Below are 25,905 nucleotides of genomic sequence, written 5' to 3'. Positions count from 1 at the left end.
ATTGCAGCATATCACTTCTAACTCAAAAAATTGAGGATTTGTTCTAAATTATAATGGAGAGAACAGACCAATTTTAGAATGTCAAGCTCTTGGGTAGCCTGTCTCACTATTAAACTTGCTTTCATTACACCAGGAGTCACTCTAAGCAGCATCACTGGGCAATGCCTGGATGTCAGTAGGAGTAAACAGAAAAATAGAGAAGGAAATCAAAGCTCTTTGGAGCCTATGTGCCTGAGGGAAGGCACTGGATTAGAGGGACAGAAGGGAGTTTTCTCAGGCTTCTGAGAAATCTGTGAAGCCTGCCACAGTGATGGGCAAGGAAATCTGGGTTTCCTATGTGCTCTCCTCCCTTGCTTGCCATTGGTTCTCCATGCCTGCATTCCCACTGGCTGGCATTTTCAGGGCTTCTTGAGAACTTGCATTTATGTAAATTGCTTAGGAAATCATTCTATGACATCACTTGCTAGTGTAATATTGCATCATTCCCTGGCCTTCCTCCCATGTCCTGACACTCTGAATAACTGCTTTCCTGGCTATAACACTGCTAGAGTTGATTCTGTTTCCAATGCAAATTTGCAACTGGTGGGAAGCCCAGGTAAGAAAGAACTACTTTAAATGCAGCAAGAATTACTGTGCTTGAAGTCTAAAGACCTGGATGATGCTGCAAACGATCTGTGTGACCTTGGCTAAGACATTTACCCATCCAGTCCTCAGTATATTAATCTGGTAGATGATTAATTTGGAATAGGTGGTCATGAATTAGTACTATCCGAAGCTCTTATCATATCCAATGTACCGATGGAAATTCTTTCCTAAAAGTTGACAAAAACCTAATATCTCTGATTATTTGTGATCAGGTATGGTAAAGTCATTTACCTTAGGGAAATTCTATAATTTCCTTTCCTATGTTAATAATAAGGAATTGGATTCATCTTTTATAAACCTGCAATTTGGTGAATGTTTTGATGCCTACAAGGTTCTAGGGATGATATTAAAAAATCTGAGGCTCTTCCCAAGCCATAAATGGCACATATGTAGACCATGTTTCAGTTATTTCCAATTCTTCTGCCTCTTGGATCTAAACCTGGGAATACATAATTAAAGACCAATTTTGGCTTCCTGCATTAGGGCCTAATATTCCTGAATCTTTGCTCAGAATTTCTCAACTGAGGATTTTTCTTTTCTCCAACATCATGTCCTACACCCACAGTTTGTACAAGAAATTGGAACCCCACCCAGGCATTCTGTGGGCTAAGTGGGAGAAGTGAGAATTTGAATCAAGGAGGAATTGGATTAATCTAAGATATGTTCTTGGTCAGATGAATTCTTTTGAGAAAATTTCTTGTAGTCTGTATGCAGTTTGGCCCAACTATTTCATTTTTGTTATTGTTTTTTTTTTTACATTTTTGAAGTATTAACACAATATGATGCATAAACTTTAATGAACCATAATAAATTTTTAGCTATGTGTACGCCCATTTAACCAACACCTAGGCATGCTTGGCTGAAATGTGAAGCCAAGATTTTCTTTCATATACTGAAAGTGTTCAAGGAATTTGCAGGAGCCTCTCATTTCTGCATGGGAAGACACATGCAGTAGGCAGCAACCATCCTCTGTTGGAATAAAGGTGTACGGCCATCTCCTGTTCAGTATCTCAATATCTCCTGTCTCCCAAAGCCTCAACATCCTAATTTTTCTAGTCCTTTAAGTGTCCAAGGATAACTTGGGTGGGGGGTGTAGCTCAGTTTTCTTAGATATTAATTAGAAGAGTCAGTTCATCCATACTTTAAAAAAAAAAAAGAGTGATGAGAGAATATGGCTATTTAATCCAAAAGAAGGGAATGCTCCAGAGGGACATGACAGCTGTCTGCAAATATCTGAAGGGCTGTCATATGGAAAAGAGATTCAAGTGTTCTGTGTGGCCTCAAGAGGTTAGAAATAGGAGCTAGAGGAAAACAAGTTTTACCTCAATATAAGTAGCTATCCAACATGGCATGGGAAGCTTTCAGAGGTGATGCGTTGTCTACCACCAAAGGTATTCAAGTATAAGAAAACTACATCGATTTTTTCCAAACTTAACCAGTCATCAGAATCACATGGGGAGCTTTAAAAACAGGTTATCAGGCTCCTACAACTAGGTTCTTTGCCTCCATAGGCCTGTAGTGGATCACTTGGAATCTGAATTTTCTAAAAGTCCTCCAAGCAATTATGATATTAAAACCAACATGTATTGAGTATTTACAATATGTCTGGGAATGACTTCGTGTGTTTAAGGAGGTTCACATTGCCCAAGCAAGAGAATGTTTCTAGTTTTCATTTCTATAACTCACCAGAATGTCATTTATATTTAACACTTATTATGTGCTAGGTTTGCGGTAAGAATTTTGAAAAAATTACCTCTTTCATTTTCAGAGGAGCTCAGTGATGCGGGTATAAATATTATCTTCATTTTATAGACAAGGAAACTGAGACTGGGAGACATTATATAACTTGCCCGAGGTCACATACCTAAACTCAGCAGGTGCCACTTCACCTAAGCCATGTTGCTTCACCCAGCACTTGCTAGAGAACATTAATTCATGCTCTGGTAGATAGGTTGCTACTGGTACAGATGTTAACTTGTGAGAATGCTCAGACACATGGGTATTTCCATTCAGAAGCCCCAGATCCCAGAACATTCAGCATGCCTGTGTAGCATTTGCAGGGGGGGCGCAGGAGCCACCAGACAGGCAAAAACTCAGAGGCAGCAAAGGACACTCTTTGAATGAAAAAAACAATCGACCTATGTAGAGACACCCACACTGAGAAACCAGGACGAATGCCTGACTCATCATCTGGAAAGCACGCAAGGCATTCACAAAGCAGGGCCCCAACCTGATGTGTGCTTTCAATGGCGGCACTGTGAATTTGAATGAGAACATGTTCAATATGTGAGTCTCTCGCTAAGAAACCTCTTGAAGTCCTAGATATAATTGAAGCGATGGATTTATTTTGATAGTGGAAAGACCACTGGTCTAGTAGTAAGGAACCCTGGGTGCCAATCACATTTCTGTCCCTTTGGACCTCAGTTTACCCAATTCTAAAATGAGAGCTTTAGGTAAGATTAAGAAGTAACAGATCTGAATGTCCATGCAGACTAAGCAGGTACTGTAAAGTGTAAAGCAAGCATTTCACACTCTTAACTCAACTCCATCGGGAGGAAGAGGGAGAGGAGTAACAGTGTGTTTGAGAAGATATATGGTAACAAACTTGGTCTCACTATGGGGGCAACAGAGAGTGGCAGGGACTCTGGCAAATTGGGAACAATTACTATGTGGCTTGAGTTGATTTTTACTCTGGGGAAGTGTATATCAAATTTGGCCCAATGTCCAAATTTTTAAAAAGCCATATGTTAAATTTCCTGATTTTTAAAAATGTGGGCAACTAATTTAACTTTTAAAAAATGCAGTGTCAGCCAAAACAAATTCACCTTATGACTGAACCTGACCCATGGGTTGCCTTTTGAGCCCTGGAAATTATCTAAATGGCCCCTTTGATCCAAATTTCTGATATCTTCATTTTTGATTCTGAAACTGCTCTTTATAAGTCAGTAATCACTTGTTCAATTCATTTAAAAAAATTGCCTGCTAAGAAAAGAAAACTCACTGGGGATTTTAGGACAGAGGACAAAAAAGTATGGCGAAGGGTTTTGATAAACTGCACTTTCTGCTACAGATGGGTCTGGATGACACCAAACATCTGGCTGAAAAATCGAAAAAAATTTAGCCAGTCATTAGAAGTTCCCCCATAATTTCAAATCTCCAGATGGTTGACTTTTTCAGCCAGATGGGGTTCCAGCTTTATTTATGTGTTCAGAAGCCTTCGGGGAAGCTTCAGAGACATGGTTGAGGACAGGGGTGGGAGAAGGGCGTAAGCATTTCCTGTGTGCCAAGCCTGTGCTAGCTGCTTGTGCATGTATTAACTCATACTTTTCATATCTCCTATCTGCCCCCCGGTAGAACATAAACTCCGTAAGGACAGGGGTTCTTGTCTGTTGGGAACACTCCTATATCCCTAGAGCTTAGAAACAGAACCAAGTAGTCCCTTCTGCCTCCCCTTGTCCTAGATTTAATGCTGCATCTTCCCTTAGACGTGGGTGCAGAATATATCAGAACTCGCTTACTCTCTTCCCCACTCCTGACCTTCTTGTTCCTTTCCATCCACCCTTCCTCCTTGACCCTAAAGCCCAAGAGGCAGTTAGAAGAGAGAAGTGGGCTGGAATCTTAAGGCACAATGCGGGAGAGTGACCATGACTGTGTCTGGGGGCGGGTCAGGATAGAGGAGGTGGCAGAGACTGAGGTGTGAGTATGACTGACATTCAGGCAGGACATGTTGGTATAACCGTATTGGTTGTTAAAATGTTGAAATACTTCCCTATCTGTTGAGAAACAAAATCTAGTCCAAGTCCTTCATCAAGGCCCTAGCTTTTCATGTAATCTCCCAAACATCAATAAGATCTATCAAATAAAAGGTTAAGACCTGGCCCAGTAGGGCCATCACAATCCTATGCAAGCATCCATTCTGATTGGCTAGTCTTGGATCCTACCAGAAGTTAAATATTTTGAATCTCACTCTTAGTTGCATCATCACTGATGGAAAGGAACTACCCTTCTTTTTTTCTGCCTCAAACCCAGCTTTTCCACCTTCTGACTCTAAGATTCTACCCATCTTAGAAAGTAGATAGCTTGAAAATACTTTTATCTTTGCTTCACTGTTTGAAATTTTATCTCTTGGTTGGAATAAGGGCAAGGGATCTGCAATCCAAGAATGAATGACCTATATGGGTTATTTTAGCATGCATGACTAGTGTGGGTTACCAACACACATCAAGAAAAAAATAAAACAAGAAATCAGGCAAAAAGATGCGTGTGTCCTTTTAATGCTTAATGTCATAGGGCAGTGTCTAACAAGCTTACTTAAGCGGTCATCTAATTCTCTGGAGGCATGTAACTTTGTTTGACTTAGCTTTTATTTTAGATTCAGGCCCAGTTGTGTAGTTATTAGATGTTTACTTGTAGAAAACTTGGAAAGATGCACATATATTTTTTGTTCAGCAGAGGTAAAAATGATTTCTGTTCATTAGAAAAGATAATCCCAAATGTTGTGGACTACTGACCTCCCTCTAGGACATTAATCAGTTTATGTATAACTTAACAATCTCATTTCTGTTTTTTTTTTTCCTGAAAAAATATATAACATCTTTCTTTGAACCAGCTTTGTCATTCTGCTGGTTCCCTCACTGATGAATTGAATAAAACTCGTCATGAGCTCACTATGTATTCTAGGAGAATTATGTTTTTTAACAATTTGAATATTATACTGTGACATGTGGAAGTAGCCTCAATGAAACCAATGTTTCTCAGGTTAAAAAGAAGCCTACAAAACTCCAAGGTTGTTTTTCTTTTCCCCTCTTCCCACAAGCCTGCAGCCCACTTTTTCAATGTAGGAACAAACCAGCCTTTAATAATTTATGGGAGACCACAGAGAACATCAGATAATAGCAGGGGCTTTGAGGTCAGGTAGACCTGGGTTCTTATCTGAATTCTGCCATTTACTGGCTCTGAGACTTTGGAAATTGCTAAGCCTCTGAGTATGAGTTTCCTTACCTGCATGACAAGGAAGGAAAGTAGCAGGTGCTTTTATCTGTTTCTGTCCTGGTTCTTAGTTTGCGTCTCGTGGTACCTTCATTCCTTCATCCTTCTAAATAACATGTTGACTAGTAGTCCTTGATTCATCCACTTGAGACAAGATCCATTTGCGACAAGATCCATTTGCTAAGACAAATGATAAGTTTGCTTTCTTATATACCACGACCCTCCCTTCCAATGCTTTTAATTCCTCAGTGAGTTACCTGTGTCTCCAAGAAGAATCATTTGTAAATATTGAGGGCAGTTGGGAAAAAGAGAGCCTGGCATCTCATTCCAGGACTGGATACTCACTTAGGCAGCACCACTGCTCATCTGGTCACGTGCCTATTTTGGCAAGGAAGTTGGGACACAAGACCAGGGCAGAGAGAGGGAGTGGCAGCAGGGCAGCCTGTTTGGAATGGTGAGGTGGATGAGTTGAGTGGATCTGGTGGTAGATACCTGAGCTTGAGCCATTTTGTCAGCATCTCACCCAAGAGAGCAGTTCATTAAGCAAGAAGACCCTTAGCCAGGGCTGCATGATGTTCATAAAGATGCCCTGTGCAGGGCTGCCTGGTCTAGGGGTCAAGCAGGAGCTGAGAGTCAGCCCATGCTCCGCTACCCAAACCCTGCATGTTGATCCAGAACTGAGTCCAGAGGGAAGAGGGTCTTTTAAAAATGTTCACAGGATACTGTATGGACCAACTGGAGACCCAGCAGTGAGTTGCCAGTGATGGGAGCCAAGGTGGGATGGAAAAAGCTGACCAGATTCAGATATTCACATCAGAGAAGGACTTTGAAGTGGGAAGGCCCCATAGGGCCCTCCAATAACCAATGAATGTGCCTCCACAGGAAAGTCAACGTGTAGATTCTTGCATGCAGAGAACCCTAGCAATCAGTGTTAGCTGGAGAAACAGTAGCAATGAACAAAAAAGGTTTGCAATGTCTCCCAGCTAACTGAAGTGGCATTTCGTCCCTCTTTTTCTTCCTGGTCCCTGCCACAGCATACTGAAGCTGCTCTCATCTGGAAGAGGGAGGAGTAGGGTTACAGCTTTGCAATCAGATATGCAACTGGACGTTTTAACAACCAAAAGTGACTGGAGATGTATGAGATCTGCCCAAAAATATCATTAGCGAAAGAAAAGGTTGGATATAACAAAGTTATGTAACAAAACAAAACAGTTGCCTGTTTATTTGTCACTTAGTTGAGACTTACAAATGAATAGGATTCATGTCATCATGCTTTGTCTCCAAAATTCTAAAAGTTGAAAACTCACTGAGGTATATATACTGTGATATATAATTATATCTCCAGGACTGGCAAGCTACAGCCCACGGGCCAGATTTGGCCCATGGCCTGTTTCTGTGCAACCCACAAGCTAAGAATATCTTGTACATTTCAAATGGTAGGAAAAAAATCAAATAATATCCAAAAATATTTCATGATATATAAAAATGATAAGAAATTTTAATTCTATAATTCTGAATGTTGTCAATGTGAAAATTATGGAAAATTTTTTCTTTACTGTTGTATTAATATCTGCACAGTATCCTCAATTTTGCAGTTCGGACTGCAAAGCCTAAAATATTTACTGTCTGACCCCTTGCAGAAAAAGTAAAATTTGCCAGTCCCTGCTATATCTCACTGCAGAGACATGTAGGAGTCAATAATAACATTTTATTTCTGGACGTACCCTCTGTTTTCCCAAGAGTGTAGAGTTACTTTCTTTTTCCTTGCCCCATTTTCCTTTATCATAGACTTTTCATCTAATCAGGTATTCTGTTGGGTCCTCTTTTCATTCCTGAAGAATGCCCACCTAGTTCTTTGCCCAGGCAGTCCTTGTCCTCTTCCTGAGCCTTGGGGGGTTTAAAACAAAATCAGTGGATCCTCCCCTCTCTGATGATCTCTCTAGGGAAAGCAGCTCCTAACTGCTTTCAGGGGACACAGGGAGCAGTGTCTGTTGAGGCTGGCAAGAGAAGAAATTTTAATAGCCAGTTTTATGATGGCAACAACAGGAAAGACCCTAGAGACAGACTGAAGCTACACCCAGTGAGACATGCTTAAGTGAGAGTGAAGAAATTGAGGTCCACAACAGGCAGTTGGTATTGGGAGTCTAGAGATATAGTTCCATGGACCTGAGGTTCATATGACTATGTAATTTCATGAAAAATATTATGTGAATTGGAACTTTTATGGAAACAGTCTTATCCTCCATTAGTGTTAAGAATCACTAATATAGAGCTTAGGACAGGGGTGAAATCTGAGTTGACACTTAGGATCCTCCAAACATAGATGGTAATTGAAGACAAGAAAAGTATACAAGAAGTGCCAGAGAAAACCCAATGACTACAAAGACAGAAATCGACAAAACCCTAAGTAACATTCATACTATGTGGCAAGGGACAGAGGAACCTGTGAAAATTGGAAAAAAAAAAAAAGACAAAAACAGAGTTGAATAAGGAGAAAGAATTCAGGATTTCAATACCATTTGGAGGGTCTACTGAGACTTGCTCCAAAATGATGCAGATGAACAGAAATGCCTGGAGCTAGAAGCTTCTGGCTTAAGAGAATTCCCTGCAAGGCAGAGACTCACCTGGGGACTACTTCCTGGGTTTGCATGAGGGCGTGCCCCTTTGAGGTTAGGTCTGCCCTTCCTCCTGGTGAGATGCCAGCATGGATTCTGGGGGTTGCTTCCAAGGAAGCCGCGAAAGGAGAGAATGGGTCATGAGAACCCCATAGAGAGGTGCCAAGGAAATAGTAAAAATACTAATTAGCTAACACTTAATGGACACCTTCTGTGTGCCAAGCTGCAATTACTGACGCAGACTGAGCATTCATCCTGAGCCTTCATATATTTATTTATTTATTTATTTAATAGAGACACATATGCGATGCCAAGCACAGTTCTAAGTGAGCGCTTGACAAATGTTGTTTAGTCCTCGTGCCTTCTTCAGAAGTTAGAGCTACTATTATCCCCATTTTACAAATGAAGGAATGGGGGCCCCGGAAGGCCCACGGTTAGTAAGAGGCTGAGCTGGGATTCCAGCCCTACCCTGTGTCTTTCATTCCTTATGCCTCCTGCTTGGATACGCACTTACCATAAACAGATGTTAAGTGGTTCTCATAATAGCCCTGCGTACAGCTAGCTGGTCTGTCCCACCAAGGAGGACACTGAGGCTTGGAGAACTGAATTAGCTACCACGCGATCACCTGTTAGGTAGTGGCAGGGTTGGGACTCGAACCCGAATCTTCACCCTAATCCCCACACTGCACTGCCTTAACTGAAGAGCCCAGGCCTGCTGGGATGGGTCTTCCCCAGACTTGCCCCCTCTGCACTCCATCAGGGAGAGTTTGATGTCACTCACTGGCTCTGAACCATTCAGTGACCGGAACTATTATGAAAAGTAATTAACCCAGCCTTTGCCAATTTTTATTCCAAATCCAGAAAGCAAAGCCAAGGGAAAGATATGGAAAAGCTAGTAAGGTTTAGATATTGGCGGAAGAAAAAATGAAGATTTAGACATTGTAGCAGTTGGCTATGAAGAAACACCACCTTTAGGGATCAAATGTAAATTGGGGAAAAAAAAAAAAAGGCAATACCAATCGTTTGGAAGAACAGAGTTTCTTTTCCAAAGAGTTCGACTAGACGCAGGTGAGCAGACTATTGGAGAGTCTTGCATATTCTACATTGGATTTGGGGTGTTTCCACACCTGAGGATGCCATTAGGTTCATGGCTGTCCCATTTTCTGAGGACCAGACTTGACCACATCATTTATTTGACGTCTTTGAGCTTCAGACTCTGGGTCGGGCAGGAGTCAAGGTTTCAGGGCTTGTGTAGCTCTGGTAATTAGGGACCTGCAGACTGATTCTCCTGCGGCACTCAAGGCCAAAAACATCTTTGAAGAGCACCTCACCCCCACCAGACATGCAGTGGACAAGTGTACCACCAGGTCTGACTCTCCGTGCCCTTGGGCCTGAGTCGGCTGGAAATGGGCAGCTGGGCTGAGCCTGGAGCAGGCACCTTTTAACTTGCATGTTGTAAGAAATGTTCTCAGATATCTTGTGCCCCCCAAATGCTCTTTATCTGCATTTCCCTGAATCACTAGCCTAGAACCAGAGCCTGACACATAGCAGGTGCTTAATAAATATATACTAGATTTGTTGCTTAAGGGTTGGTCGTTTAATTACTTTGAGCTTCTCTTAGCGAATCCACGCGAATCCCTAGCAATCTTTGTTCTGCTCTTAAGTGCTTACAAGCCACTTTAAAATTAATATATCCTAGAATCCTTACCACAATGGCTGGTAGCTCAGCATCCTGTATTTTGAGCAAGTCTGAACTTCACATCTTGAAAATCTCAACATTGTTTGTCCATCACTCACTTTCCATTTTATTTTTCCTCCAAGATAATTCAGAGTAGTTCAACAGTCTCGTTTAAAAATTCCCTCAATATCCTGGGTGCAAACTTGGGAAAAGAATAAAGAAAATACGGGACATATTGTGCACAGATCTGGCAGGCACTGTTTCTATTCCTTGTGCTTCAGATTCTGTATATATTTGGTTACCTGTATGTTTAGGAAATGGAATTTCCCCAACTCTGTATTCCGCAGCATATGCTCCTTAGAATCACTTATAGCTGCCTTGGAATACAATAATACCTACCTGTTAAATTAAAGGCATTCAAAAACCCACAGGTAACTGCTGAGGTGTCTTCCATCACCTCATCTATTACAGAATCCTACTGTCACCTGTGGAAATTGGTTTTGACATTGAGCAGTTAATACAGATGCATATTTACAACAAATCATTGTGACCCTTTGCAAATTACAGGACAGCAGAACCATTTAGCTGTTTATCAGCTTAAAGTGCCTTGAAGTCTATACTACCAAGTAAATCCTGGTTTTTTCAAAATATTACTTTTCACCAAAGACGAATCTGGCTTGCAGTCAAAATGCCCTAAGTGTTTAGAGAAAAATAAAAAGATCAAATCAAGAGGCAACGATGTTAATCTGAGTCAGAGTTCTGCTGCCTGGCATAATAATTGCTCTTTTCTGATCTTTCACTCTCTGGTGAGTGATGGCTTAGCTCTGAGCAGTGGGGAGATGGCAGAGGTTGGGCTCCAAGAGGTAATAAGGTCTGAACCAAGGAAAATTCAATATGGGTCACCCCCAAAGATGATTTTCCAGTTGGAGTCCCTGGGGCTGAGCTGCAGTGACATCCCATTGGCATAGGAAAAGCAGAGTCCTAGCCCAGGACCATGGACTTTCTCCACACTCTCCTAAAGCAGGCAGAAGTCCTGGGGAGGGAAGGGGGATGAAATTGTGAACAGTGTGGCCAAGGTCAGCTTCCCTGAGTAGGTGACATTTAACCCAAAATATGAAAGAGGTAAGGAACCAAGCCAGATGCGAAGAGCATTCCTTCCAGGCAGAGGGAACAGCAAGTGCAAAGGCCCTGAGGGTGGGTATGTGTCTGGGTGTTTAAGGAGCAAGGAAGCCACTGTGGCTGAACAGGATGAGTGAGGAAAAAGCAGCAGGTGAGGGGGCTGGAGGCCAGGAGGAAGTTGTAAGCACTTTGTCCTGTGATCTCCCTTGTGTCTCACAGGCAAGAACTTCAGCTCCAGCTTTTAAAGCTTTCTCCTCACCTCGCCCTCGTGCTTCCCTAAGACTGGGCATGGGGGAGGAGCATCTCCTCAGCATCGTCTTCCTTCTTCCCCTGAAAACCAGGCACGGTCCCCTCACTGTTTTCAGTACTGTATTTCTCACTGTGGAGAAATGGGGTTTAAATGAAATGACAATGATGTGGAAGTTTCTGATGCTTACCAGATCTAACAAAGCTCCTGGAGTCTTCATTCTTGTTGGGCATCCCCTTTCTGACTCCCAGATTCTCACCTTTCTGCCCTTCAAGCTGGCATCTTCTCCTGTGCTGGTCCCTCTTCTCAGCCCAGAGAGGCAATAGAAGCTGTGAAGTAAGTGGTTTGCATTTGAGGAGACCTCAGCCTGGGCCTCCTGCTCTGCGAGTGCCTCTTTAATGCCTACTGTGTGCCAGACACTGTGCTAGGCGCTGAGAATTCAGCAGAGAATAAAGTAGACAAGTTCTCTCATCTTTGGTAAATTCACGGTTGTGTAGAGAAGATGTTCAGCCAACGTGGTTGAGCAGAGCAGAATGCTCCTGGGGCATCGAGTAGGGGGTCCTGGATCAGTCAGGGGGAGGGGCCACTTGTCACACACATTCATTCGGGCTTGTGTGTCCCCAAGGTGCCTGGTCTACAATAGGTGATCAAAACACACTTGCCAAATGCACCACAAGGCTTGTGGAGGGCACACAGAGGAGGACTGACCTTTCCCAGGTGCTGGGGGCTGGAGTGGAAATGAATTCAGAGCCCCGGCTTCTTGTCCTTAAGCGGTGGGAAAAGAGAACAGGAAAACTGTCTACCTCTAGAGATCCATGGAGATAAATTGAGTGGTGACACATTTCTCTCTCTTCTTTTAATTTTTGAACCTTCTTTTTTTTTTTTAACAAATAATCCAGGATATTTGATTTTTATCATGTTCTTCTCAGTTGTGTATTTTTCCTATTGTATTTTCTTAATTAAACCACTTTTAATATAAAAGTAATATAAAAATGTATTCTCGATATCAACTTCTAAGATAAAATAGACAGGGCAAGGTTTCCCCTGGACTCTTACAATAATCTCATCCCCTGACCGCCCCTCCTCCCCAAACTACTGCTACTTGTAGTTGGGTGAATTTCTAATAAATATCATTTCCCTATTTCCCTACAAACATCCTTTCTGCTCTACCATGTCAAGGAGATTAGAAAGGGTAGATTTTTCTCTCCCAGTTCAAATTATTCATAATTGGCTCAAAAGCTTTAAAAAAGAACCTTACAATTTATTAAGTCATTTAATTATGCACACTATTTAAAAATCAAATCATATAGAAGGGCTTTTAATGACAAGCATCTGTTCACCCCTCCCCACTCCAAGTCCTAGTCTTCAGAGCAAGCTTTTTTTTTTTTTTTTTTAAACCATTTCTGATTCAGTTCCTCTGGTGGCTACATCCACCTCTCTAAATAATACATTTATCTTCTATTTTTTGATTTATCACCTATTGACTTCCTGCTGTAATAGGTGAGGATTAAGCTAACTCTCTCCACCCTCTGTATTGATTACCTTTTAATTTCTAAAAATAACATTAATCTTCGTTTCTTTTTCCAACCAGCTTGGGTAGAATGTTTTAGCTTCCTACTTTATAAAATGAGGAAGTCCACATACACCCCCCCACCTACCCATATCTGTTGGTTGTATTTTTACTTCTTCATGGTCAAAATTCATTGTATTTGCATTTGATTCTATAAATATGCTATTGTCTTTCATGCTGGGGCAACAGATTGATGCCGGAGTTTGAAAACCAATGAACATTATTCTGATTATGTAGATAACGTTTGATGCAAAGCTACGTTGTTTTCCAGGATTACATGTTTTTCTTTGTGGTTTCAATGTCATTGAAATCTCTGAGTCATTCAAAGAAAAATGTCCAAATGAAGCTTCCTTTCTAACACTTCACTACTTGTTCAAAATCATGCCATGTATTTGTTTGGTACAGTTTGCATTTTTCCTGGAGTTTCTGATTGATTTGAAGGATTTTTTAACAGGTTGTTTCAGAGCAAAATTAGGCTTTTTAAACATAAGCCCTGTGGTGGGAAAGGAACCTTTTGGAAAAATCACTCCTCCCCCCCATTTTTTTTTTCCTGCTTCCTCAGTACAGTAGTAGTTAAGAACTCAGTCTCCACAATCAGATTGCTTGCACTCAAATCCCAGGTCTACCGCATATAATTTGTGTGACACTGGGTGTGTTACTTAACCTCACTGTGTCTCAGTTTCTTCATCTATAAAATGGGGATTATTATTGTCCCTACTCATAAGGTTGCTGTAGGGATTGAACGAGTGTGTATTTGTAACAGCACTTAGAACAGTGCCTGGCACACGTCTGTATGAACGGTGGTGGTGGTTACCGTCTTCCTGTGATACGCAGGACAGAATCGGACAGAACCTGTCCATCTGCATTGTTCTGCCAACAGCAAGGACTCATCCCAGCCATGGTTACCACCGTCCTGGTAGTCTCCAAGAATCTTCACAGGTCTTTGCTTCCCTGTGGCAAAGCCAATGATATAGCTGATGGAAACCCTACCAGGAAACAAAATTCATAGTCTTTGGTGATGTGATTTGGGCCTGAATCTTTTCAAACTGGTTGATGAAGGTGCTCAAAACTTCAGAGAATCTGTGTTCTTGAATATCCCTCCACTGAGCCACATTAAGGAAACATCAGCACTTAAAAAATAACAGTAGCAAGGGGGCCCTGAGTGTCCGTATGTATTCTCCCACTCAGTCCCCTCAAGAGCCCTCTGGGGGATTATACCCATTTTGCTTGATGAGTAAATGGAACTCAGAGAAGTAATTGTCCCAAATTCTCACAGCTAATGAATAATGGTCCGGGGAGGATTCAACCCCAGGTCTTTGAAACCTGAAAACTGATGTCCTGAATGCTGGTGTTATAGCCCAGGGTTCTCCAAGTGTGTTCTGCTAACCCCAAGGCCATTTCGTAGGGTTCTGCAAAGTCAACACTATTGCATAGAGATAATAAGATGTGATTTGCCTTTTTCACTGGGTTGACACTTGCACAGATGATGCAAAAACAATGAGGGGGCAACACTGCTGGAACCTCAGCATGAATAACGGCAGTGGCACCCAGTGTGGTACTAGTTGTCATCGTACGCAGCACCACCATGCACTCACAGTGAAAGGAAGTGCTAATTTCACTCTGAAATGTCCCTGGTGAAGCAGTGTAAAGGTATTAATTTTATTAAATGTTACTGAATCTTGAACCTTGTATGTAACAAAATGGGAAGGATACGTAAAGCACTTCTGCTATAAACAAAAGGACAATTCTGGTCTCCAACAAAGGCATTTGTGCAACTGAGTTGCGAGCTGAACTAGCTGCTTTTTTTCCCCCCCATGAAACGCCGTATTTACTTGAAAGAATGACTGACAGGCAAATTATGGTTATTCAGGCTTGGGTATTTGGCAGACATTTTCTTGAAAATAAGCTAAGTGAGCCTGTCACTTCAAGGAAAGCAATTGGCAGTATTTATTGCCAAGGGAAAAACTCCAGATTTCAAGTAAAAATTATAATTCTGCTTCTATGTGCCCCTGTGAATGAATGCAATTTTTTTGGATTGTGTAAGGAACTGTGCCAAATTTGGAAGGTCCGTATAATCCAGTGAGGTGCCGTTTTCTGAATGACCAATGCATGATGTTACAGATTATCCCAGGGTAAAAGATTCACTCAAAATGCAGGATTAGAAAGAGCAATGGGTTTTAATACACTAGAGCATAAAAAGTTAATGAATATGATTTCAGATTCCACATTGCAACTGGCCATTAAGAAACTACCACTTGTTGAGTTTTGGTGTAGTATCAAAGAAGAGCCACAATTATCTTCAAAGGCTGTTCAAAGTCTCCTATCTTTGCCAACCACATATTTGTATGAGGCTAGGTTTTATACACATACTTCAAAAAAACAGCATTTGGCAGCAGATCAAATGCAGAAGCCCATACGAGAATTTAACTGTCTTCTTATTAAGCCAGACACTGAAGAAATTTGCAAAAATGTAAAACCAAATGCCACTCTTCTCACTTTTTTTTTTGTTTTAGAAAATATAGCTATTTTTCATATAAATATGATATTTATGTTAACAGGCAATCTGGCTTATCATTCTTTTCAAATGAATTTTAAAATAAATATTTTAAAATTTTTTGAGTTTTATTTTCCAGTACAGGAATATTGACAGATATGACCCACAGAAACAAAAGCTCCCTAATTTGCACAAGGGTAAAGGAGTTCTGAGATCAAAAAGTTGGAGAATTTCTCCACCGCTGTATTTTCACTCTGCTGACAAACTTCAAGTGGTTGAGGAGAGAAACGAAAGGAGCCATTTTCGTACTTCTGTCGGAAGATTTCCTTCTTGTTCTGCCTTTTCTTCTCCACTGGGAGCTGAAACACGGTCCCTACGTGCACTCCAGACTCTGTTTTTGAGTTCTCTTTAGTTGCAGCTAAGCTCAGCCATTGTTCTGCCATCGCTGGGATGTAAGAGGTAACGTGAGATTTCAGCAGGTGCCGAAAGAGGTATCTTTGATTAAAATGCAACCCTGCTGGGATCAAGTTTGACAGGATTCATTGAGTCTTGTGTCTTTGTTCACAAACACCGACAAAGCTTAGCCACGTCTCCACAAGGAGGTGAAAGCTTGGGATCTGTGGTGAGATTCCTTACATGTGAGACAAAGCGGAGGGTGGGAAGACTGAGCTGTGATTCCTCAGATTTTTGGTGGATGGGGGTTTAAATTTATGAATCATCCACCTTCTACACCAAATTAAAAGAGACTGTGTGTAGAGATGGGAAGTTTAGGGAATGGAAGGGACTATTGGGCGGTCACTCAACAGACATTTCTCATGCTGGGCACTGGGAAACAGAAAGAAAGGGAAAATTGAAGAGAGTTTTGGGGATGCTGCCGGGACCACATGTTCCTGTTTGTTGCTTTTTCAACCCCACCTCCATCTCCCTTCTTCTGGTAACAGTACTCGGATTTTCTTTTTGGGTCACCTTGTCACCCTACCACTCTATCCTCTGTCCATGTGGTTTGAGCAGAACTGACTCTAGCCTGACTCACAGGATAGGCATGTGACCCAGGAATGACCTTGATGATTATTATAAGGCATCAAGAGTTTATGGTCTGCCCTCCATGGTACATTTGAATATGTCTGCCAACATTTTTGGTCATCACAGCTTGGTAGGGATGTGCGGCAGTACTACTGGCATCTAGTGGCATCAGGGTTGTTTCTAAATTCTGCAATGCATAGGACAGCTCCTACAACAGAATTTTCCAGTTGCACATGTCAACAGTGCTGGGGCTGAGAGCCCTGATCGAAAGGTGATGGGAAGCTATTGAAAGGCTTTAAGCAGAGGAGTGATGTGATCCAAACCAACATTTTAAAAATTATAGTCAGGTTCCATGTAGAAACAGATTTTAGAGATGTAAGAATGGAACAGGGGGATAAGCTTGGTGGGGGTGGGGTGGGGGTGGCTATGGCAATAACCCCAGTGACAGACTGTAGAAGTTTGGAAAGAAGTTTGACCTGGAAATACATATTCACAAATCATCAATGGCAAAGGGTAAAGCCTTGGGTTGAGAATAAGAGCCTCCAATAAGGTTGTGAAAAATAAGAGAATAGAACCGAAGACAGAGCCTTTGAAAGCATCCATGTATGGCATGTAAAATAATGATAATATCTAATACTATTTGACAGTTGATGTGCCAGCTACTACGCTAAGTCATTTACATGATCACATTTGACCCGTTTGACAATGCTTATCATCACCGTTTTACAGATAAAACTTGGGCTCCGAGAGGTTAAGTAACTGGCCCAAGGTCACACAGCTAGCTATTATCCAAGCCAGAATTTGAAATCAAATGATATGGCTATGTAACCTTTCCCCTTAACTACCAAGCTGCCTCCCCGGATCAAGAATTTTCCAAAATAAAAGTGACAACACTCACAAGAGAGGGATGAATGGGAGTTAGAGAGATGAAGGGATGAGGTAGTGTGCCGGGAAGGGGGAGCAGCACATATGGATGTCTCGAGGCTGGAAAGAGCATGGTATCACAGAGGGACAAAAACAGTCAGTCATGACTGGAGACAGGTACACATTCCTAGGTGGGGTGAGTATGGGGAATGGCAGGGCCCACGTCATGCAGATCCATGTAAGGTATGTTAGGCTGAACTTCATCCTGGGGGCAACAGGAATCCTTTGGAAAAGTTACAATGGGAGTTGAAAAATCTGACATGATAAGGTTTTCATTTTTGAGGCTCATTGTGGATGGAGTGTGGACCGCGGAGGGGAGAATGGAAGAGAGATATTTTATATTCCTCTTGGCTTTAGTGCAGTAATCCAAGAGCAATGGTGGAGTCCACTCTTAGGGAGGTGGCCGAGGTGATGGAGACATTGGCCATCACCTTGGGAGGTGTGCAAAACCTGGAATCAACAGAAGTTCCTACTTGTTGTTTGTCAAAGGTGAGGGAAAACGATGTCAGAGGACTCTCGTAATTCTGGCTTTCACCTTCGGATGGGCAGTGATGCCCGCTACCAATGGGAAGTTTGTAACAGGAAATGGTGAGTTTGGTTTTTAAACATGTTGAATTTACAGCTCCCCATCTAACATTCAAAGGGAAGAGGGGATGTTAAGAGGGTCCCTGGGTACACTGATCCAGGACTTATGAGAGATGCCTTGTCTAATTAATTACTTCCTTTTTGATCGGAAAATAAACGTGTACTTTCCAACCTCTGCAAATTCTAATAGAGGCAAACGGTGACAGGTCATTAGATGAGGTTCTGTGTGACAGATTAACTGATGTTAAAGGTCTGAATGCAACAGGAGGGCACTGCCAGTCTAATTGGGCACAGACAGTGTTTCCTGGGTCATGAAAAGGAAGCTGTGTCTAACCATCGTTTCAGCCCCCTCTCCTTCCATTTCTAACTTATCTTCTGGTTTGGGGTGAACACGAAGGAATCTTTTCATAAATGGTGACCTTTTGAAATTTGAAATGATGGTTTCTGGTTAATTTCCATTCCAGCCCTAGGGCTGCTGCTTGAAGGTCATGAGCTTGAAGCTCTGGACTTGTCTCTTAGCCCCGTGCTCTTAACCAGAATTGGAAAAGGGCAGTGCTGTTTTCATCCTCAAAATGCCCATCATTTGGATAAAGGATTGTCATTCATAATTGTGTGACCACACACTGAGGATGAAAACTGTACAAAGTGCCGAGTTTATGTTACTAACAAGACTCAATCTGTTCTGCTCAGGAGAGTCGGGGAATATTTTGTTTGAGGTCATAATAGGACATAATAGGACAGTAATACTGTTGTATCCCCTAGAATTCATTCATTTGCAAGTGAATTCATTCATTTCCAATTCTAATTGACTTCAGGAGGGAGAAAGAGAGAGAGAGAGAGAGAAATTGACTTTAGGGGCTCACATACCTGAACAGTAAAGGTATGGCTTGATGTATCAAATTCACAAATGTGTTATTTCTCTGACTGTTCTTTCCCCTACTTCCTCTCTGTTGACTCCATCTCAGAGCAATAGATGAAGGACTCAGAGACACAGATGTATAACAGCAGCTCTCAGGGCTATATTCTTCTATGCTTGAATTCAACAGAAGTATATGAGTTTCCATCCCAGCAAGTCTAAGTCTCATGGCATTTCGTTGGCTCTGATTAGGTCCATGTCTATTATTGAACCAGCCACTGTAGACAAGGGTCTGCAGGGGCTGATCCGCTAAGCCCCGAGTCACGTGCTCCAGCCTTGCAGTAAGAGGGGCATAGCTGCCCCAGAGATAACTATGATGCTGAACCACAAGCATCATTAATCAATTACCTGTCAGGCTCCGGTCTAAGCGGTATGCATGCTTTTCCTTTGCTACTTGGATCAACCTTTGAGGTAGGTACTGTTTTCATCTCCCCTTTTAATGACGTGGAAAGCCACTTGCCCAGGGACCCACAGCTGGTAAATGACAAAACCAAGTTAGAGAAAGGTGGAGGAATCGTCTCCAAATCCCACAAGGTGGCAGATGATGGAGCCACAATGCAATGAACTCAGGCAGCCTCTCACCACAGCCTGGGCTCTTATCGCCTGTGCTGCGATACCACCCTAAATGACAATAGGGTTACCGGGTGTCCACTGTCGCTGGACACTTCACAGTTACAAAGGGCTTTCATATAAGACTTCATCCCTCACAGCTTCATGAATGAGTCAGGACCTGGGTGCATTATCCTCACTTTCTGATGAAGAAGTTGAGGTTCTAGGTTAATTGAGTGATTTGCTCCAGGTCAAACATCAAGTGAAAGGTGGAACGGGGACTAGAATCCCCCGCCCCTCCTTTCTGACTTTGCAATCATGTAGCTTAAGAGTTTAGTAAATGTATATGAAGCCACATGGGCCTAGAGACTCGTACTGGGCTCACTGCAGGCTAGTCCTGGACACTTTACCCCTTAGCTACCATGTTAACCTCCTTCTGTCTTTGAGAATCCCAAAACTTTGGACGCAAAACTGCTCTAGATACTAAAACTGCAAATTGAGCTGTTTATGAAATAGGTCACCCACACTGAATTGAATTACGACTTTTTCCCTTTGATTAAATTCACACACACGCATAATAGATTTGTATCTGTTTCTGGATTTTCTACTCTTTCCTTTCAATCTATACTTCCATCTCTGAGGCTTTATTATACTGTTGTTTGAATTAACACCATAGGTTTTTAAGATTCTCAATATCAGAAGGGCAAATGCTTCTTTATAATGCTTCTGTACCTACCTGTTCTTAGTTCTTTTGATTTTCCCAATGACTTTTCTGATCGTTCTATCAAGTTGCCAGAGAAACGGGATATTAATAAAAATGTAATGAATGGAATTATTTGGGCACAATCAACATATTCCGAACATGGAATCCTCCTCATTTAAAAACATCATAAGTCTTCCATGTATTAACATTTCCTTTTATGTCTTTTAGAAAAGTTGTGCTATTTTCCTCATTCAAGCCTGTGCATTGATTGGGTACATTGTTTTTAGGTAGCTTTTATATTCTTGGTTTCTAACGTTAATGGGTAATGTTTTCCAGGACATTTTCTAAACGGTTAGTGTTACTGGTATGTGAGAAAGCGATTGATCTGTATTCATCTATTTGTAAGCAGCTTGGACTTACTTCTTGCTGCCAATTGCATTGGAATTAATTTCATTTGGTTTTCCAGACTGATTTCCAGCCATCATATCATCTGCAAATAATAGAATTTTTTTTTCCTGCTCTCTTTTCTTTGAGGCTTAGAGATTAGTGGTCAACAATGATGGTGTTTAGAGACCACTTGGCCTTGCTTTTCACTATAATGGTGATGACTGTGGACAGTGTTTCTCAAAATGTGCTTACAGATCGAGGTATAAATCCCAGGGTTTATGCAGACCTAGTAGCCTGCAATTTAGCGAACTCCTAGAGTGATTCCTGATCCTCTAAGGTGAAGAGCTGTTTCAGGGTTTCACCAAGAAGTATGATATTTGCTATTGGTTTAGATTTCTAACAATGTCTAACTCACTAAGAATTTTAATTGCGTATGGAGGCTTACATTTTTGGATGTCTCCTGAAATCATAAGACTTTTCTCCATTGGTTTGTTAATAAGATAAGATGTTTAAATGCCTTTCACAGTAGCAAATTATCTTCATTTTTTGTAATACATCTTTTTGGAGTATATTTTATTGTTGATAATACAATGCTGAAATGGATCTGCTAATATATAATTTAGGCGTTTTCTCTATATTTGTCAATAAAATGTGTCTGTAGTTTGCCTTTTATATGTTACTTGTGTTAAGTTTTGATGTCAGAGTTGCGGTACCCTGGTAAAATGATTTTCTGTGCTCTGGAATAGATTCAACAGCATGGAAATTTTTATGTAAAACCCTCTGGGCCTGGGGCCTTTTTGAAAGTAGCTCATTGACAACTTCTTTCATGTCTTACTTGTCTATATTGGGCCTTTTTCTGGAGTCATTTTTGTTTCCTAGAAAATCATTCACTTCATAGAAATGTATAAATGTTTTGGTATAGAGTTGAACACTGTGATTGCTTGTAGATTATATTCTTGCAAGTCTATCTTTTTTTCCTTTGCTATTTTCTCATTTTGTCTACAATTGCATTTATAGTTGGTGTTGTTTCTTCCAAGATTGTGCCACTGCGTTGACTTTCCGTCTTCAATTTTTAGCCTTTGAGTTTTCGTCTCTTTCTGTTTTTTTTTTTTTTTTTTTTAATGTATCTTTTAAGAAGCTGGGAAAAACTGTTTGAAGGCAGCTAGCCAAATGCATTTTGAGCAACATGTTTTTGCTCTTGGGACTTTTTAACCCAAATTTAAAGTTTCATCTTGTTCAGATTGGCAGGTCTTAACGTGAAGAAGCCCTTTTGGGGATCCCAACGCTCATCCAGCAAAGGCACTAGAGTTCCCAGCCAAGTGTCATCTGCCAGTGTGATTGACCAGCTTGCCACTCCGATTCTCACAGAGTCATTGATAAAATCATTGAAAAGGACAAGCTCAAGAACATAGCTCCGTGGTAAAGAATTAGCCATGCAGGGAGGGTATAGCTCAGCAGCAGAGTGCATGCTTAGCATGCAAGAGGTCCTGGGTTCAATCCCCAGTACCTCCACTTAAATAAATAAATAAATACATAAATAAATACTTAATTACCCCCCCCAAAATTTAAAATTAAAAAGAATTAGCCAAGTAGGATCACCATCAGAAGACTCATCTGAGTGTAAACTCACTTCAGGGTCACTGAAAAGCTAGTGTCCCTAATGCTGGCTGAGTAAACGTTATTCACTCATATATTTCACACTCATTAAGTATTTTCTCTGGGTAAGGAAGTCACCTTGCTTGTCTCAGACACACAAAGCTGAAAAGATGTGACTTCCTTTCCTTAGGCACTTGGGCTATGAAGAAAATCCTTTCTTAGTTATGTGGACTCACAAGGCTACCTCATACCATTAGTTTTTTTTTTCTTACATCTGCAAATACAGATTAAGTTCCCTCTTCAAAAATTACAAAAGTAACATGTTTACTGTAACCAATGAAACCATCCAAAGATAGAAAAAGAAGTAATAATATACTCTGCTCAGTTCCCACCCTGTCCCCACCCCTCCCCACTCCAAAGTAACCGATGTTAACAGCCAGATGTGTTTCCTCCACATCTGCTCCACCCTCAAAACACATATGCACAAGGGAGGAGGCACTGTGTGACTTTTTAAGTTGAACCACACTGCAGATATTAGCCTACCCCTTGCTTTTCTCTCTCAATACATCATGGATGTCCAGACTCATAGATATAGAGAACAAACCAGTGGTTACCGGGAGGTGGGGGAGGGGCACTTGTGGGTAGGGGGCTGGGAGGTACAAGCCATTGGGTGTAAGATTTGCTCAAGGATATATTGTACAACAAGGGGAACAGAGCCAATATTTTGTAATAACTGTGAATGGACAGTAAATTTAAAATTGTATAAAAAATTTAAAAAATAAAAAATACGTATCATTTTAGGTCAATAGGCACAGATCTAACTCAATCTTTTTAATAGCTACACAGAATGGAGTCACTTCAGTGTATTCAACCATTTCCCCATTAATGGGCAAACTTGTTTCCAATTTTGTTTTGTTGTGTTGTGTTTTTGGTCATTCTTACACGTGTATCTTTATGGACTGGTGCTTTTACTTTTAGAAGCTAGATTTCCAAAAGTGAGATTGCTGAATCAAAAGAGATAATGGCTCATAATTTTCATAGATATTGACAGATTATTATCATGAAAGATTTTAGCAAGGGAAGGGTTATCAGACAAATGTCTTAATTATTAAAATAAAAGATCCCCTCCCCCCCCCAAGACACACAAATTCAAAGACTTTTGCTTTCAGAGGAGACTCTCTAGACTGGGTTGGAAGCACAAATAGGAGCCCTGAGTTTCAGGTGTTCTTAGCACCAGCTGACGCCACCTCCATGCTGGCCCCCAGGGGGTACTGCTCCAAGAACAGAAAAAAACAACAGCAAAGCCGTTTACTGAGCGCTGCCCAGGTAATCAGCCAGGGCCTTACATGCACGTCTTTCATTTTACTCTCGCTGCCATGGAAGAGATAGCTACTGCTCATTACCATCCTCACTTCACAGAAATGAAAACTGAGGCTTAGAAAGTTTAAGACTCTCACTCAAGGTCACGCATCTAGTAGGTGGTTGAGCTGAGATCTGACTCCAGTTCAATGTGGCTCTGAGACCTGTGCTCTCCACCAGCATGTGGAATTTCTTCCAAGGATGCCTTTGCCAAGCCCCAAAGTGACGTGAATCTGACGTTCACCTTGAACAAGCCTGCTGGGAAGGAGGAAGGCAGAAGTGAGGCTGACCTCGAGGTAGGGCTTTCCTATTCAGAGGGAGCTGAGTGAGCAGGTGGGCTCCCAGGATGGGAGGTGGACATGTTTGTTTGCCTGTGCATACAATCCAAAGCCAGCTCTCTCCTCCTCTCCCTCGTCTCTCCTCTTTCCTCCTCCCCTCCCACTCTCTTCCGTTTTCTTTTCCAAAACGGAGAACTTAGAGAAACTGGGACGCCTTTAACCTCTCTCCATTGTCTCACAGTAGCCAACAGGTCATCGTGGTTAAAGGTGTCAACTCTGGAGTCAGAATGATCTGGGTTGGAAACCAACTTGCTATCCTCAAGCAAATTTCATGAGATTCTCTAAGCCTCCTGTCTCCCTGGCAGCATAACCATCCCACTCAGTGTCTTGTCTTACCTATTAGAGCGTCATCTCCTTGGGGACCAGTCAATGTCCATGCCTCTCGGCTTATGGGTCCTGAGGGAAACTGCATAACACTGGGCAAATATTGATTCTCAATAATTAAATTCCATGATGTTTTAAAGTGAGGCTGTGGACTAGTAAGGGGAGAAGGAAAATGAATCTACCTTTAAGGGCTTCTGTGTTGTCCTGAAATTTAATGAATACTAACTCAACTCTGTGAAGTAGGCATAATTACTCCCATTGGATAGAGGAGAAAAATGAAACTTGATAGGGTCAGGATAATCCCACTGGGATTGCAGAGCTAAAAAAGTGGTGGTGGTGGTGATGGTAACTACTATGTATTGAGCATCTACTCTGAGTAGGAAATACGTGAAGGGCTTTTCACTCTCATTTAATCCTACAACAACCCGACAGGTAAATCCTCTCATTATCCCCTTTTACAGATGAGAAAACTGAGGCCCCAAAAGAGTGAGTGACTTTTCGAGGGCACTCGATTAGTACGTGTGGGAACTGGGATTCGCATCCAGGTCTTTCAGATTCCTTAGAAGCGTGATTTGCCCTTGCTCTGGTGGTGAAGGCTTTGGTGGCAGTTGTTCCAATTTAAACCTTCAGCTTCTCGGACCATTTCCAAATGGAGTCTCATGCAGCTGTAGAGGAGGCCAGGACTTTGGAAGAAGAAATCAGCTCCCGTCTGCCCACCTCCATCCCTTCATCTTCTGGGCTCCGTGGGCATCGCTTTCATGGCAAGATTTCGCATCCTGTCTCGTGGCCACACGTACCGTCTGTGCTTGGCACAGCCTGCTCTCTCCCTGGAACATCTGTGGCTCACTACTACTGTGAGTGATTCTATTTTCCACACATCTCCAGCTCGTTAGAAAGCAAGGCTCCTATTTGTTGGTGGATGTTTGCAATCTGAAGCTGAAACACTGCAAAATGATGATTGAGTTGATTCACACTGGGGGAGAGCCTGTGACACATAAACACGCACACACGCACACGTACATGCACGAGACACTTAATCAGCGAGGACTGAGCTGGCCCCTGATCCAGAGGGTGCAGTAACTTTGTCTGCGGAGGGCCATCTGGCTCCTGGTGACGGTTGCTGAGCTGGGAGCTTTTCATGCAGCGATGGTGGTCTTCCCTGGTCAGGGCTGCAGTCCAAATGTCCTCTGGGCCACCCAACTGGCTGAAGTGTCAGTGCCTTAGGGAAACACTGCCTCACCAAAGGTAGTGAGGAAGCGGAAATAAACAGCGGCCACCCCAGCAGACCCGGGGCTGTGCAGAGAGGAAAGAGGTTCCCCTCTGTACGCATCTTAGAACTTCCTCAACGTTCCTCCCAGATTCTCCACTTCTGGTCTTTGGCCAAATGCAATCTTTAAAAATATACATTTGGCAAGAATCTGCAAAAAAAAAAAAAAAAAAATCCCCTCAGATTGTTATGTGATGGTGGGGAAAAGACACATTTTTTTTTTTTTAAACTCTAAAAAAAGCACCTTAGCATTTGTAGGCTTTTATAATTCTGAAACAGCTGAAATGCTAAAACTTTCAAGTTGGCAGGATTGAAACTGAAATCTGCAAAGCCGGTTCAATTTGACAAGAGTGGGAGCCTTGCATTTCAGAGGGATTTGATGAAGCCTGTGGGCCTGAGCCGTCAACACCACGGGTGGCCACCCACTCGCAGGGAGCCCTTCATGCCTGGGTGCTTGTCTCCCTTCCGGCTTCCCACAGAGCTCATTTTCAGGGGCTCTCTGGGCTCAGTTCCCTCGGAGCAGCTAGGAGCACAAAATAGTGGATGAGGATTCGGGCTGTGAAGCCAGATCACCTGG

General features: G+C 42.0%; 1 protein-coding gene across 1 annotated transcript in view; it reads left to right on the top strand.

Annotated features, from left to right (window-relative positions):
• Positions 1-25,905, top strand: part of CACNG3 (calcium voltage-gated channel auxiliary subunit gamma 3) — a 75,848-nt gene that overhangs the window by 1,588 nt on the left and 48,355 nt on the right. The window lies entirely within an intron of this gene.

The sequence above is a fragment of the Camelus ferus genome, chromosome 18 (assembly GCF_009834535.1).
Source record: "Camelus ferus isolate YT-003-E chromosome 18, BCGSAC_Cfer_1.0, whole genome shotgun sequence".
NCBI lineage: Eukaryota > Metazoa > Chordata > Mammalia > Artiodactyla > Camelidae > Camelus > Camelus ferus.
The sequence above is the reverse complement of the archived record's forward strand: the minus strand, read 5'-3'. Positions and strand labels throughout refer to the sequence as shown.